The sequence below is a fragment of the Pyxicephalus adspersus genome, chromosome 2, assembly GCF_032062135.1.
Source record: "Pyxicephalus adspersus chromosome 2, UCB_Pads_2.0, whole genome shotgun sequence".
In the NCBI taxonomy this organism is placed as follows: Eukaryota; Metazoa; Chordata; class Amphibia; order Anura; family Pyxicephalidae; genus Pyxicephalus; species Pyxicephalus adspersus.
Genome location: NC_092859.1, coordinates 49847005 through 49864502, shown reverse-complemented (window position 1 = coordinate 49864502; position 17498 = coordinate 49847005).

Here is a 17498-nt window from a genome sequence, read left to right as displayed (position 1 = left end):
TGCTAAAAAAAAGTCACATCTTTGCACAGCTAAAGGGAGCCCGTGGATGCTGCAAGCTGCGGATGGATGATCTGCTGTTGTAGTGGTAATAATGGGATATTTTTAAAGTCAATTTATTAAGGGACAAGCTTAACTCAAAAATAGCTTCATTTCAGCGTACCATAACAAAAACAGCTTAGTGCTTAATCCAGCAAAAAAAAAATAGTTTTCGTCAGCAAAAAGTCTCAAATGGTTAGCAAATAAAATCCTGTCGCCCCAGCGGCTACTCCAGGATTGGACCTGGTACTCACAAGTAGCATGCTTCAAAATCTATAATCCCACAACATGGACTGTTCAGTCCTGAACCCTTCAGATTTTCTCATTGCTTTCAGACTTAGACTGCCCCACATACTTCCTGACAGCCCCAGACATATTTACTATCAGGTCAGTCTGAAATCCTGGTCTGTACTGCAGTGGGATAGGAAGGCCCATCCAGATCCTTCCCTCCTATCCCTCCCTCCTGGGCCCTGTAATAAGTTAACAAAAATGGCCACTGCAGGTCAACAAAACAAATTTTCTCAACTATTTTGCCTCTTTTCCGGAGGGACCACCACCTAAAAAAGGGAGAATGGGAAATCTACCATCCAGGACCTACCCCCAGCACCCTTTACAATATATACTGTATTAGTAAATTCATTGGGGTTGGTGGCTGGTTTTCCATTGAAGTTTAGGCTATTCAGTTAACACCTTACATATGTCATGCACAATAAATAACATACATAGGCAGGAGGAACACAGTTACCCCATTATTTAACATGTATACCATACTGTAACCTTCCCATAGGATGAGAATTACACAAGTAAAAAACATCATCTCAAACAATTTTGGAGACCATTAGCATGACTCCGAAAGAGACAAAAGGATGTCCTGTTCCTAATTGAAAAACAACACAATAGACAAACATAGCAGGTCGACAACAGGGGTTTTGAGCTAGGTACAAGGAGCAATAGGAATTGAATGGGGAGGTCCACTCCATGGAAAGATATAATATTCAAACAGATCCCACTTGCAAGCACTGTACAGTCACATCAATACACTGCTGCTAGCCCTATTGTCCTTATCATCATATTGCTGACTTAAGCTGCGTACACACTTGCAATATTTATTGTTGGAAACGATTGACTAACTACCGATCGTCCGATAATGGTTAACAAAAAAAGTGCATGATTACTGATCAACAACGCCGACGAATGAGGATTGTCATTGGAAATGAATGACCGTCCTAGCAGATCTGATTGGGCGATGATCGTTCACTATCTATTGTGTGTACGGTTGTTCAGTGATTGTGGATGGTTCTGCAGTACACTTTCTCCTTTACATGTCACTCCCTGCATCGTTCAAACGATCATATCTAGCGTGTGTACATTATTGGGGGATTATATTTGAACAATCGTATTGATACAACATGTACAGAATTGGGCACAATACGATCGTTCAAAATACTCATGCATAATCGTTAGTCGTTAGTTTTCTAACAATAATTATCACAAGTGTGTATCTATCTATAGACTTGCAGATCTTTTTGATATTCAAAAAAATTGAGTATTCATAGTTATTTCTGGGCACATAACATTGCTGAACCTAGAACTATTTCTCATTATTAAATTTGTAAATAAATTGTAAAAGTTGTAAAAAATATTCTGCATCCTTTAATCATATTTTTTCAAATATGGTTATATCCACATTTTATTGTTAGGAGGCCCTCTAGGCGTAAGATCCCAGGCGATACCTCACCGCAGGAGAGCGCGCGTAGCCTATTCCCTACGGTGGCTGTGCTCGCGGTAGCACTGGGGTTGCAGGATCAGTGCCCTGTGGGTTGCTGCATCCCTGTAGCTGAGGTTTCCCTCAACAGAGGCTACACTGAGGCTGCACAGCTGAGGATTGTTTTTGTGAGTTTTCTCTGTTACTGACCTGCGCCTGCTTCTGACTATCCATTGAACTCTGCCTGGACCAACCTCTGCTTGTGACCCCGACTCTGTGTTTGCCTTTGTCCTTTGTACTTCGCTGGATGGACTGATTTCCCGTTTGTTTTACCTCCGCTAGTTTTTAAGTTTCCTGACATTTCTTACTCTGCATTTGTGGCTCTGTACTCTGCATTGGTGGGCGCCGGGTCAGCTGCCAGCCTATCTCCAGACACCATCCTTTGTGCACCAAATCCTGGGGGCAGCCGTGTGCTGGGAGATACAACCAGTCTCCAGGCTGAGCGGGGGCTGCTATAGGCAAAGACTGCGGCATAGATTGGGGGATTGGTGTCTGGGCAATACTGGTATTGATCCATGCTTTACATTTATTCATTATTTTATTTTTATATCTTTTGTTTATTTGTTTTACAGTCACTACTAAGTTACACACAATATTAGCCATTGTAATTAAATTTATATATTCACCATATGTATGAAAGAGCTGTATACTTCAGGTATCTGTCTTCGGCCTGGCGCAAAAGGAGCGCCAGGTGCCAAAATCTTCTTCTCTCTTAATCCGGGTTCTTCTTCCTGCGTCAACCGATCTTGCACTGCACTTGCAGGAGATCTGCAATTTTTTTTTCTATTGAGGAAAGGGCTCCTCTCCAGCTGGCGATCTACCCTTTTATGTAAAGTAAAAATTCTGAGTTTAGGTACGCTTTAACCGGGTAGTTATTAATAACAAACTCATATGTATCTTCAATGATAACTCAAACAAAGTGGGAAAGACATTGGATCCATTGATTCATTTTTAATCTACCAATGTATAGGGCCTAAGTGAAATAAATACCTGCCCTAAGATGGAGGACATTGGAGACATGCTTACTATCTGTTAATAGAAATGCAGTATTTATTGTTACAGCTTTTTCATAACATGCTATTACAAACCTTGCATTTTTCTTTACTATGCAAATAATAAAAATAATAAAGACACCATTTTAGTTATATATATATATTTTTTTCTTTGCCAAAAGGAAAATTGTTTTAATTTTCCTAAATTTTTAATTTTATGGGATTCACTGTGACAATATCACAGATAAGTAAAAATTCTATCCATGAATTTAAAGCTGGAAATGATAGAATAATAAAATATTAGATTTGCAAAGGACAACAAAGTTGTTGTTGTTCTTTTTAAAGGAACATTGTTCCGTGTTCTCCTTCTTTTATTTTTACAATCCTAAAACTGTTTTATATGAACAGTTATTAGCTCACCTGTGGCTAGATAGGAGGAGAACAAAAGGTAATATACTAAGAGGTTACATCTTTACAAAACATAAAACATGTGTGTTCTGAAATCAAGTTGAAAGACTCTCAAATGAAAAGGTTACAAGCTGAGATAACTAAGCCTTTCAGTATCCACAAAATTCTTGCTGAATTTAATGAAAATCAATCTGTATGATGCCCTATAAAATGTAATCATTGCGGTTTTTAACTATTTTCTATATACTATGTAAATAAAGTTTTTATTTCAACACAGCTACTGAATAGCCCTGTACTGAAAAAATATAAGCATATACAATTTTTTTGTAAGCAAACAGTAAAAAGCTTTTTAATATATAGAATGTAGGAAAATAATGTTTTCATCACCAATACCATATTGAACTTTGCTGTAATTATATATATATATATATATTAAAAAAAAATACTGTAAAAATATTTATATATAGTGTAAATATAAATTTGCCAAAAACACAAAACTAATAGCAATTAATACATTTTTATTGGATAATCAAGTTAATACATTAGTGTATTATGTTTGGGTAAGTATTTTTTTAGGTGGTGTTTAATAATAACTTAACTATTTTTACATATAAAAATAATATGTGTATATTACAAATTTTGTGTCAGCTGAGTCTCATCTAATAATTACCACAAGCTTTGGCATTTTTCGGACAAGTGCCAATCAGACTAATATACATATATTTATTAATTTGGTAATGTTTTTAGGATAAACTTACACAGTTGTTGTTTTAAAAGCTATCTCTTTGCTTTCCCCTAATAGCACTGACTAGGTAGCCTTTCTGACTTCTAATCTCTAAAGAAAGCACAGAAGAAAAGCTCTTGATGGGAGAAAGCAGCGTGAACTGAGCAGCTTAGAGAACAATTGAGGATGAATTGCTTCACTGTGTCCGTAGCTATATAGGTCAATGAGGTTAAATTTTACCACACATGTAATGTACATATCACATGAGCAGTTTAAAATGGAACAAAATAAAAAAACAAAAAAACATTGCAACAGGCAGGTTCTTACTTGTCTGTTTCCAATTCTGTTCTACAATTCTGTACAAATCTGCAAATTCTGTTCTGTGTTCTATAAAGTACACTTAACTGTTCATGTACAGCTCAGTATATGGTAATGGCAAAGCTGGCTGCTGGGAACATAGAAACTCCTGTGCACATGTTCTTGGATGTTCTGGGCTGGCAGATATATGAAGAACCTGAACCCAGAAAACAGGGTGAAAAACCAGCACTGGAGGGGGAGAGGTAAGTTTAGTTAAAAAAATAATTTTGTTGCATAGGAAACTTAGCCTATTCTTTCTGACTGCCAGCAATTTCTTATTTTTTGGGTTTAGCTTTACTTTAATGCCTTGTCCACCTTCTAACCTGATACAAGCAAGACAGCTCCATTGTGTTGCATCTAGTCACAAATATGAATAAATGCACAATCCATTTGCTTCAATTACAGAAATCTCTCAATGAGGTCATCAGTTCTGGTGACAGTGGTCTAGAACCCTCTATAACAAGTTAGAGATAAGTGGCAGTTCACCTATCTTTATATTGCAGATTAGTTAGTAAACATCTTCAGCTAGGAGTAAAGTACCCATTTACAACAGGCAACTCTTTAAAACCTGTCCATTGCTGGCGGACAAATGGGCTGCTCACCATATAGCAGAAAAACCTAGGCTTGTGACAGAGGGCCACCATGTTGTAGTTTATTAAATTCATTTATTTCAGTAATATTTGTATATAATAAATTGACTTGTTTTACACAGAATCTCAAATGTGGAAACATTTCCTTGTTTCTATGTATAGTAATACAAAAAACAACTGAAGATCTGAATTTCAAATCCATTCCAATTCCATGTTCTCTATATTATTAAAAATAGTAAATGTGATGTGTGTGTAAATGATTTTGACATAAACATTATTTTAAATCCCACTACTTAGGGTGCATCTTTAATAGCTCAGATCATGCTAGTTAAATGGCCTTCACAGGATGTTAAATCCTACCTATTTTTATGTACAGTGGCATTTTAACATCTAACTATGTCGCAAATACTCTCTTTTTTATATGAGTCTATAAAAGTGCAGTTAAATTGGAGTCCTATGGTTTAAATGAGTCTAATATGTAATGGGTGTATAACCATTTACCATGCATTACATACAAAGTGAAAAAAAGCAGTACTGTATGGTCTCAAAATGTACCAGTACTGTTATGACATAACAATTTTTTGTTATTGCTATTTATTCATATGTCTGTAGGTTTGTAAAAAACAATGCCAATTTTATCACACCATTTAGCACTATATATATTTCACTGCTGTGCTGACAGCATGCTTAACCTCCCTGGCAGTATTCCCGAGTGTGGCTCGTAGTTAATTTTCAGTATCAAAAACTGTAACCCCGAGCCACACTTAGGGTGGCATTGTAAAGGGCTTACCTTGTCCCCACGAGCCCAAAGCATCCTCTGGTGATGCTCATCCGGCATCTGTGTCCCCTAGCCTTGCGTCCCCGGTGTGTGGGAGCATGCAGCGGTGGTGCACTGGTGCGTCTGTCATATTCAGACCGCCAGGGAGGTTAAAGCCCCTTTCATGATCCTCTGTGCAGTTTTCTTACTGTTTTTGTAGGGTTTTGTTTGTGGAAGCACTTGGTGCAAACAAAGTTTGTTCCTTCGCCCCAATGCAGAGGAAGCCTCAGGCACCACCATTGTACTCCTTCTTCCGCTTACATACCCCCATCTCTGCTGTATTTGTAAAAGCCCAGTAAATGTGTAAAAAAACACTGTGCATGTGTGTGATCAGTACCTTTAATTTCAATGCCTGAAAAGCCCCTTCTGCACATTTCTGATCTTGGGCATGTTAAAAAAAAACTTTACATAGTAAAAGGAAAAATTTTAATGATAGGTCAACATGTTCTGCTGCTGTGCTCCACTAACCCAGATAAAATATAAAGAAAATTCATGTAATCTTTATTGCCATTTAAAATCAATACACTAATGATACCTAATAGAAAAAATGTCATTTTCAGTTCCCAGCAACACATTTATATCATAAATTTTAAACCTTGTCACATTAAGTGGTGTATGTTTAAGTCCAATAGGGTTATATCTGTGAGATGGACCCTGGGGCCACTTACATATTGTCTACAGAAGACTGCAGGGAGTGGACACAAGCCCAGTGACCCAACACAAGAAGAGGGAACAGCAGTGACTGGTCTCAATTATAGAAATCTGCTGTACAAAGCAACGGTAAAGCTGGATTATAGCAATCCCGTTTACCTGTCAATCTTTCTCACCACACTGAAAAGAAAAGAATTAAAAAAAAGTTTATCTTCAGCTAAAACTTTTTAGGCAGTTATATCAAAATGTTTTTTTTTTTAGGATAAACATTTTAACTAAATGAAGAAAAATTGACCATTGTAAACACATTTCTAAGGTTATAGCGGTTTATCCCAACCCTCTAGCCGGTGGTGGTGGAAGCATTCTGATCAGAGTTGATTCTAACTCGTATTGAATGTATTTCAACTTCGAATTGGAACTCAAAATTTGAGGAACCTATAGTCCGATCCACCATATGCCAGGGTTTTTTTTTTTAGATTTAGTTTGACAGGACTTAATCCATCTCTGAATTATTCTGTTCTGCTAACCTTCAAGCAAAAAATGAGTCCACTGCCTTATAATGTTTTATGTTAGTGATTTTCTGTGTTATTTAGCACTGATTCCTTAGGTTATGTGTATGTTACCAAATAGCTTAGATACAAAATGACTACTTCTCCAAGTGCCACATATGCAAAGGACTTTTATTTATCAATGTCCAAGAAATAGGGGACTAAAGATGCTACCAGGGTAGAGTTCCATTCTCCCTTTTACCAGACTTTGCATATAATAAATGGTCTTTAAAATAAGCCTTTCTGACCTCTGTAACTGATGACATATTGAAGTGATTCATACTCAACATATACAACAGCAAACAAATTAAAGTCATTCATTCATTTAGATCCCTACACTATCCTACTCACCGTAAAGAACAGGGACCAGTGAAGGGTACTTTTTAAAACAATGATTTGAACACTTTTAATGAGTGGGAGGATGCGTTACTCCACAGTACTGACAGTAACAGAGAGAGAAAAAGATTTTTAAAAGCTCAGTAACTGCTTGTAAAATTCTGTATATATTGTAATTAGTTGAATGTTTATTACAGAATTGAATCCTTGGCAGATCTTCAGTTTAAAACCAACCAGTCTTAAAAAAAAAAAAAAAAAAACTTGCATTGCTAAAATAAATAGGAAACAAACAGTTCTTACAGCACTTACAAGCCTGCCTATGGATTTCAAATACCTTGTCGCAGCCTGATATCAGATAGTTTACAGAATTTTTTCTGCACTTTTTTTTTACACACAATTGCATTTTGGCTCTTCTGTGCATCCACCCAAGTGACTGAGCATTACTTATTTTAGGCATTTTTTTGAAATGTATATGTAATGTAAATGTTCCTTTTTATAGGAATTTTGGATGGATTTAGTTTATTGGTAGAAAACATGTAAGATGCTCTATATAGATATAAAAATACAACTGAGCAGATCTAAACACACAAACAAAAATCCAACAAGCATCCTAAGATTTATATGTAGTGGCTGCATTCGTTTTTTTTTTTCACTTTATTTTCACCTGATTAGTAGCCTATAGTAACATTCTTACAGTCCTAGGATAACAATAGTTTCTCACCTTTCTGATAATAGAAATAGGACATAACTACTTGGTCAACTCTCCCACTCCTAAGGACTTCCTATACATAATACAGCTGCTGTCCTGTATTACTCAGAACAGTATAACCAATAAAAGGACCACCGCTTATCAACTGAGAAGTTTTCTGGCATGACCAACAAGGATTTCTTCACTTATGAAACATATATAACAAATATATAACAAATGTTTTCAATATTATATTTAGCAGACCAACAACCAAGAAATAAGGAGAGTTAAGGTTTACCAATACTTTTAATGTAACAGTAGCTTGTTTTTTCTACTGCATATGCAAGCTGTAAAGAAAGAATATGGACTGGTACAGATGTCTGAAAAAAACCTGGCCACCCTATTTGCTCTCCCAAACACATACATTTTATAAAAAAATAAATGAACTGAATAAAAGGGAATCTAATCAATAATCTTGGATCACTGCAGAGGAAATAAACCTGCGGCTTGAAGGCAATTTTCATTGTAAACTGTATATTTATTCTATACTAGAATTGTTAGGTTTGCATATGCTGCAGGATTAATACGCACAGCCAGCATTGGCACTATTAAAAAGAACATTTTATTGTATACAAAACTGAATGAGAGCACTAAATGCATACACAGTAACTTGTTGGTACATGTATTACTGCTCCCTGAGCTGCAATAACCTGGCATGGTTGTCTGAGTGCATTTTGTTTATTACATTATTTTACACATTGGTCACATTCATTTACCTACAGATCCATAAAATGTCTCTTTCCATCTCATGCAAAATATACTTAGTTTAAGTGAACTACATAGTTTGTAGGAAAATAGTTTTACCTAGGAAACCAGAATTACTACAGAAAACTTTATATTTAATTTAATGGAATTTTAATAAAGCATGATATGACTGTTCAAGAAAAATCTTAGTAATTTACTTACTTTTTTAATATTACAGAATGAGTGCATTAGTACTCGCTACAGAAAATTCTTTTTCTTCCTTTATTTTTTTCTTTTCCTTTTTTACTTCTTTTTGAGTAGAACTGTTAAAAAAACATCTGATATACATATTTTTAAACTGCATTACTAGGTAAAAGATTTGTAATTCATATCAGGTAGCTTTGCGATCCTGCCATACCTGTCAGGCAATACAAGCATATCTTTAACAATACTTTTGTTCACATTTAAAATTTAACTGGTTTATATTAGATCCCCTAATGGTCCATGTCCCATTAAAATTTTTTTTAACACTTCACTACTTTATTTTTTAAATAGTGCCTGAAAATGAGCTGTATTCTCATTGGAGTTAACCTAGAGTATCACTCAGGCTAGGAATCTAAAACAGGTAACCCCAAATTTTATTATTAGTCACCATCCTTGTGCTATATCCAGTTGATTGTAATATATTATAATATTAGTGTTAAATGAGGGAGTACCCGATTGGTTTACAATGCTGCCTCTCTGTCTCAGATTCCTGCTGTGTGGATAGAAAAATGCAGCTAATATAAAGTCAGATTATATAGAATACAAATCTTTGTTGTAATAAATTTTGTAGACTATTTACCCTAGGATTATCAGACCCCGGAGTTTTTGTTGGTAAAGAATATATATTTACTGGCAGCGTGTTGACTTTAGTTATTATTTTTTTACAATATTTACATAATTTTTGCCAGGTAGACAGAAATGGCACCAGCCATAGCACCCTGGTTCAAATATAAGTATGTTATTTTCCAGCAGAAATATATATAAAAATGCCTTACTGGTTCAGTTTTGACAATGTTTTATTTATACATTCTAGTAAACAGACAAAAAAGCATATATATATATATATATATATATATATATCAGATCTTTGTTGACTAAAATATTGAAGTTAAAAATCTTTATAAATACACATTGTACAAATCACACTAAAAATCAAAGTAAAAAACTGAAATCACAGAATAATTGTACTTTCAAGAATTTCATCACAGCATGTGACATGTAGTGTTCATGGCCCCCATGTTCTAATGAGATACCAAATAGTGCCCTGAGAAATCTACTCCCAAACCCAGATATAGGCATTAGTGAGCTCCTGCACAGTGTGACACTACTTGGGGAGTCGGATGTACCAATACATATTGTCCCATATGGTCTCTGTTGGATCTGATCTGGGAAATGTAGGGACCAGTCAATGGCATTAATCTCTTTGTCATCTAGGAACTGCCTGACACTCTGGCTACATAATGCCAGGCATTGACCTTGTTGCAGATAGATAGTTGGATTGTACTGTATTGCTTCAGTCCTGTAATCTACTGTACTCAGATAGGTAGAGTGTTTCATGGTTAGTCACATAGATAGTCAGTCAGTGTGTTACATACAGGCAGGCAGAGCCAGGGTATCCAGACGGCATGCACACCATCACACTTGTACCGAGAGACCGACAGTGTCACCGCTGAAGGAAAGTGCCGCATACAACACACACAGCGCACTTGCATTTTTTGGTAAATACCCCCCCGACCAAAAAAAAATGTACTTACTGTACTTACTTGACCTTTTTTAGACATTTAGACATTTTAGCACTGCTGGTGGTGGTGTGCGCCCATTATTTCCGCACCTTGAACAAGAGGTAGTAGAGTACATGACCCAGCCTGGGTCAAATGATTGCACCCCCTCTTCCTCCCAGTCCCAGACACAGAGCTCTTTGTGTCGACCTCCGCCACAGAGGCAAGCTCAAGCTGCTTGATCTTCCTCCGCTGCCTTTCCTCCTTCTGCCACCAAAGGTCCCTGTGCTGCTGGCAGCAATTTGAGTGGGGGATGTAGCCAAGCATTACAGTTTTCAGGCTCCACCAGCGCTGAGAATGAGCTCCAACGCAGATTGGCTGGTGTTTGTCGCATTGCTAGCAGTCAAGACCAGGCATCATTGCCATGCCTCACACCTTCTACCCCATCATCCATTCTTACACACGTACCTTGCCTGGCCTATGTCATGAACCTTATAGTACAACGCTTCCTTGGAAAGTACCTGGGCCTCCAGTCGCTGTTGCTGAAGGCTGGTCGTACACAGCAAGTGCCAGATTGGTTGATTTACAGCGAAACCTCAATAAGCCGGTGCACTGCTTAATTTGTGATGTGACCACTCATTGGAGTTCCACAATTTACATGCTGCAGCGGCTGGCTGAACAACAGAAATCGGTGGTGGATACGTGGCTGCTCGTTTGAGACGCTTACCTACATTACCTTACTTCAGCTCTGTGGATTAGCTGCAAACAGCTGCAGACATGCGTGCCTACTAGGCATAGTGTACTGCAAATCCAGGAAGGAGAGGTTGTGGAAGAGATGAGGAGGAGATTGCAGGCATGGGAGAAGGGGAGGAAGGGGCAGAGGAGGATTTGGAGGGTACATGGCATCTATCCACCCAAACACAAGGCCACATGTTCCGTGGATGGCAGACCAGGCAGAGGACTACCCTGTGCTTTCCGTATGCCAGCAGCAGCAGGGATCGCTATGGCAGTTCCACCAGAAATGGCAGCCAAACAACTACCTTAAGCGGCATGGGTGGCAGCAGCAGGATAGGTCATCTAAGCTAAACTATGCAGGCTTTTTTTCAGCAGAGGAATGCCGCCAGTCGTGCAGCAGTTGCCAATGACAGTAGCACTACTCAGTCATTGTGCAGGAATACCTGAGCTCTACGTGGGACATCTACAACCTGCAAAGCCAGAACCCACTGCGCTACTGGGCATCCAAGCTTGAGCAGTGGACCGGAGCTACCTGAACATGCCATTCAGATCCTTGCCTGTGCCTTGCCTGAGTGTTCAGTGCAGCTGGGGGTGTAGTGAGTGACAAGTGCATTCTCCTCTCCGCAGAAAATGGCGACCAACTCCTTTTCATGGCCCTCTACCTATACTCTGTCTCTGAGGCCTATAACTTGCAATGGAGCTGTGTAACTGGCTAATTTTTGTATGGAGGACCTCCCTCAGGGCCCTCTGCCTCCTATCTACTTTGAGGCCTATATCGCTTGTAAAAGAGCTGTGTAACCGGCCTATTTTTGTACGGAGGACTATTTTTGTATTTCTCTAAAAAAAATACAGATATTTAATTCTTATCCCACTTGCTATCAAAAACGGCAGAAAAATTTCTGTATTTCTCTTCAAAAAATACTGATATTTAATTCTGATGCTTCTTGCTATCTATCAAAAAAGCAAGAACAATTTCTAAGAGAAATACAGAAGTTTTTCTGCTTTTTTGATAGATAGCAAGAGGTACTCTATTCATTAAAACTGTACACTTCTGGGTGTCATTGACAATGCACTATACCCAGCTCTAGATACCAATTACCAATGCCGTCCACGCTCCGTCTCAGGGCCCACCTCTTCTTCCTTCTGCTGTTGCTTCTGCCGCCTGCCCAGTACTCCATTCACAAAAATTTTATTACACACTTCTGGGTGTCATTGACGATGCACTACACCCAGCTCTAGATGTCAGTTACCAATGTGGTCTTTCTGGCGATAGCTGACCAGAGGCCACACACTGCTACTGCTCTCGCTGACCCACGACCTGTCTCTGGTCCTACATCCTTTTGCCTAATATCACAGCACTACTTGTCCACAACTTTATGGTTGTCATTCCTAACACATGTCATCCAGGTCATAATGCCAGCTAGCAATTATTATTAATAATAAACAGGATTTATATAGCCTAAACACATTATGCAGCTATACAAATCAAATAGGGGTGCGTAATTGAGCTGTGTGACTGGCTAATTTTTGTACGGAGCTTCTCCCCCTCGGGGCCCTCTACCTTTATCTACTTTGAGGCCTATATAACTTGTAACAGAGCTGTGTAAATGGCTAATTTTTGACTGAAAGACCCCCCTCAGGGCCCTCTGTCTCTACTCTGAAGCCTATGTATGGCTTGAAACGGAGCTGTGAAACATGGCGGCTAATTTTTGGACTGGAGGAACCCCCTCCGGGCCCTCTCTGCCTCTACTCAGAGGTCTGTATAAAATCTGGCATGTTCCCTTGACTGTCCCATAAAATGGACTTGTCAGCAACATAAAAAAGCCTTCCTGATTTTTTTCTTGCCTTGTACAGTGTTGTGCAGAGCTGTGGGAGTCTTGACATGTATTTTTAAATGTATTTGTATGCTGTAGAAGCTCTACACAGTCTGGAAAAACACCCCAAATTTTACCCCTATTGACTTTAATGGTGTTCAAATTTGACATTCGATCACCCGAACAATATTGGCCTATTCAAACGAATAGCTGTCGAATCGAATAATGTGATATTCGAACAACACTACTGATTGGCTTTGCTGTAGACAACTTTTTGGCAGAGGTCATAGACTGGATCAGAGGATTAGATTGATACAGGGGATACAGAAACAGGAGCATGGGAACAAAATCTCTAAAGGCTTGTTCCCACTATGATTTTGTGTTGTTTTTTTGAAAACACTTTTGCGTTGAATGTATAACATTAGGGTAGCTAGTTTATTTCAATAAACTACCCAACACACCTTTTTATACAAAAAAATTGTACATGTTGCATATTTAAAAGTGCACCTATAGGGGCAAATTTGCAGTGTGCTGATGAACTTTCATTAACAATCCATGGCAAACCAGCACACCAATGCAGGTCTTGTGTATTTACATATGGTATGTTAACACACATTTCCCCGTATAAAGGCAAGCATTAATACAAAGCATTATAGGAACTGACCCAGAAAGGTTGTTTCTCAAGTATTTTTAAATGTAACAGTGTAGTTTTAATATCTTTCCTTGACATGACATGGGAGGAAGTGCCCTACAGGGTTAAGGGAGGGAGCACGCGAACACCTTAACACACAGACCATATACATTTGGCTACAAGTTTTTCGAGAGAGGGAAATCATTTGCACAATGGGAGTTGAATGGGAATTCAACAGGGGAGACAAGTGAGAAACAGTAGACTACTTATGCAGAAAATTAGAGTTATTTGCCCTGCATTTACATTTCCTAGCTCCCTAGTGTTTTTATTTTAGTAAGTTTACTAGTACTTTGTTTTTAGTAATTTGGTTTTCTGGATTCAGGAACAACCAACCTTTATTCTTTGCTAATGAAATAATCGTCAATAAAACCATTTTCACCAGTTCCTAAAACACATTCCTTTGTTAAAGATCCATGAATAGAATATTTTTACAACTTTTAGGACTTTTTTTTTTTTTATGTTCCTGAGTTTTGCTGGAAAAGAAAAATATTGTCTTTGGCCAATTAGTATTATTACTAGCTAACAGTGTCCTTTTCTCCTATTCTTTCTAGGCAAAGTCTGGGTAATGTATATAATTAAAGTAACCTAAGTGTGAAAGGCTTTATCAGTAGCAACCTTGACTTTGGGAGGTCGCCTGTTTGCGGTATTAGAAACTAGTATTCTGCCAGCCTTGTTGGTCACTACAGTTTCCGTAGGTGCAGCTTCATCCTTTAATACTGGCTAGAGGAAATCCAAGATCCTTCTTTATATTTGTTTTTAAAGGCTTCTTGGGTAACTCTAGTTTTTTTTCTTTTGGCATTTCATAGTATGTTATTAGGCTAGCCTTTTTACTGAAAAGCACAACAGATATAAAGTGCAGACGTTTGAAGGAGCCTGCACATACCAACAGTAGGGTAAAAAAGTGTGCAGTTGTGCCCAAATACCAAGCCATTCCAACTCGCTTGTGAACTTCCTCATCGTAGTGCAGGTTGCCCATCCTACACTACCTGAGGCACATTTTTTGTTCAGAGAAGAACCCATCCTTGAAAGGTGCAAAGGCTAGGCTTAGCTGCAATAGTCATCTATATGCTGCAGTATTGGAAATTTGCCTGTCAGGTATGCACAGACACTTCTAGATTCCTGTACTTCGTACCTACAGTAAATTTTCTTTTTTTCTAGACAGAGTCTCTTTAGCAATCAGTTATTTCACTTTGACAAATGCATTATACTATTCACATTTCCAGAATAAGTTATTCTTAAAATGGTCCTTCAAGGGTAATAAAACAGAATTTAGGTGTTGAGTGGATTTTGTACTTATTATTAGCCAAGCTCAGAACTGTTTCCAGCATTGACTGTTTTTACCTAGTCTCTTGTAAGAGATGGTTGCTGCAATTTCTGAATTTGGGTAAAGCCTTTGGTGGCAAATTAAAAGCAACAAATCTTCCAAATAACAGTCTTACTCTCACTGCCTTGCACATCATACACTTCCGTTGTAGAACACATTCCATGAACTCTGTGATTTTTCCCATTTTTGCAAAACACAGCTGGATTGTGTTATTCTTGTGCTAGTGGGTAGCCTGCAGACGTCTGTCCACCTGTCTGCCTTTGTCAAGGGCACTGAGGCTGCTAATTATATTTTATTCAATAAGTGTTATTCTGTCCTTAAAGGTCCAACTGTCTAATTGTCATTGTCTGCCAATCCTTCTGACATGGTCTGTCTCAGTGTTACCCTTTTTCTATGCAAATATGTGCTGTATGTTATAGTAACCCAGATAGACTGATACTGTCAGTCACTTTATAGGTCCCTCAGTGTCTGGCCACCTCTCTGTCTTGTGTTTTAGAAAAGTAAGTATTTCAGCATTTTTTTTTTATCTGTTTGTAGCAAGAAATTAACATTATCTATACAGTGCATTGCAAAGTGTTTGCTCTGTTTTGTTGCATTACAACCTGGAATAAAATAGCACTATTCAATTTGCACAACATGCCCACTACTTTGAAAGTGCAACATATTTTTTTATTGGTATACAGATAATAATTAAACCAAAAAAAAGAGAAATCATAAGTGTGCATTCAGCCCCATACATACAAAATTAGTACTGTGTTGGCATAGCACATCTAGTCACTTGGGTTTTTGTTCATTTCTCAAGGGAAAACAGCTACTACTCCTTCACGTTCGATGGGTTGTGTCAGTATACAGCAAGTTATGCCACAGATTCTTTACTGGATTGAAGTCTGACCATTAAAAATCTTGTTTGTAGGTCTTGTTTTATTTATATGTACATGTATATATGATCAGCCATATTTTATATATATTTTATATATATATATATATATATATATATATATATATATTTTATATATATATATTATTATATATTTTTAGTGCTTTTAAGTTTATTAGTACTATTTCTCATAATGTATATTAGCTAACTAATTGAAAAGAACACAGTTATTGTCAAATACAAAGCACAACACAAATATAAAACACCATATTCCATGTATATGCAACTTTCTTGACATTTATATAAATTATTTCTTGTAGTAAATGTGCAGTTTTTTAAACTGCACTGATGTGTGCATTTGTGTGCACATTTTTATCACAACGTTTACAAAAAAGAACACAGTATTGTACTTTTTATAGTAACTGCACACTGCACCAAAATAAAAAATGAAAATCACAGTGACCTTCAAATAAAACATTATGTGTGTACATTTGGCTTCCACTAATCGCACTACCTTTCTCACTGAAAGAAATATTTTCCTTAGTTGGCCATGGTGGAGATTCTCTGGTTTTACAGATTCATTCACCCACATACACAACTATGCAGTCTATTTATATTATAAACAAAATTGTAGCAGTTATGCATAACTGTCTAATTCTTTTTTTTTTTTACTGATATAGACAGTCAGTCATTCAGGAGCCACAACAAAAGTAAAAAGAAAAGGAGAAAACAGTATCCATGTTTATTACCAAACAGTGGAGTGTCAAAGTTCTCAAACATTCTTTTTTCTTTAGCTTACCAACATCTCTTCTACAACCATTCTGTTGACAATCTAGTCCATTATTAGACAATTTCTTCTGTATAAAGCAATATAATTAAATACTCTACAATATAGTTTTAACACCAATAGCACTGACTGATTGAACACCTTTTAATCTATGAATATATCAAGTTAAGATTTTGTTAGGAAGACAACCTATAATGTGCTTATAAAAGCAAGCAATTGATATAAAAATTTTTATTTTTTTTATACATACCAATGTATTTTCAATATGAATTATGTTCTCAAATCAATATTATTTTATATATCTTAGTTTATTGTATAAAATACAATTTGGATTAATTGCAGGATAATAACCTAGATGTTATACCCTAGCTCCCTCTTCTGTAGAAAGAAGAGATTTAAAACGACAACACATCTTGAAGAGTAATCTGTATACTTTCATTAAAAAGATTTTATGTGGATTATAATGAAAATATGCCCACTATATATTAAATATTAGACTTTTAAGTTAGAATAAAGAACATTTACTGAAGAAAAGCAAATAATATAAACTAATAATAGCAAATAATATAAACTATTACACAGTCAGTAAAAATATGATGCGCTTAAGTAAAAATTAATATTGTAGATCTCCCTCATATTGTGTGGTAATTCCCCCACCTACTAGATTGTAAGCTCTCCGGGGCAGGGTCCTCTCCTCCTGTGTCACTGTCATCCATCCACTGTCATTCATCTGTCACTTGCAACCTCTATTTAATGTATAGATCTGAGTAATATGTTGGCGCTACATAAATCCTGTTTAATAATAATAATGTTACGTGGAGATGATTGCAAATGATATACTGCATATAAAC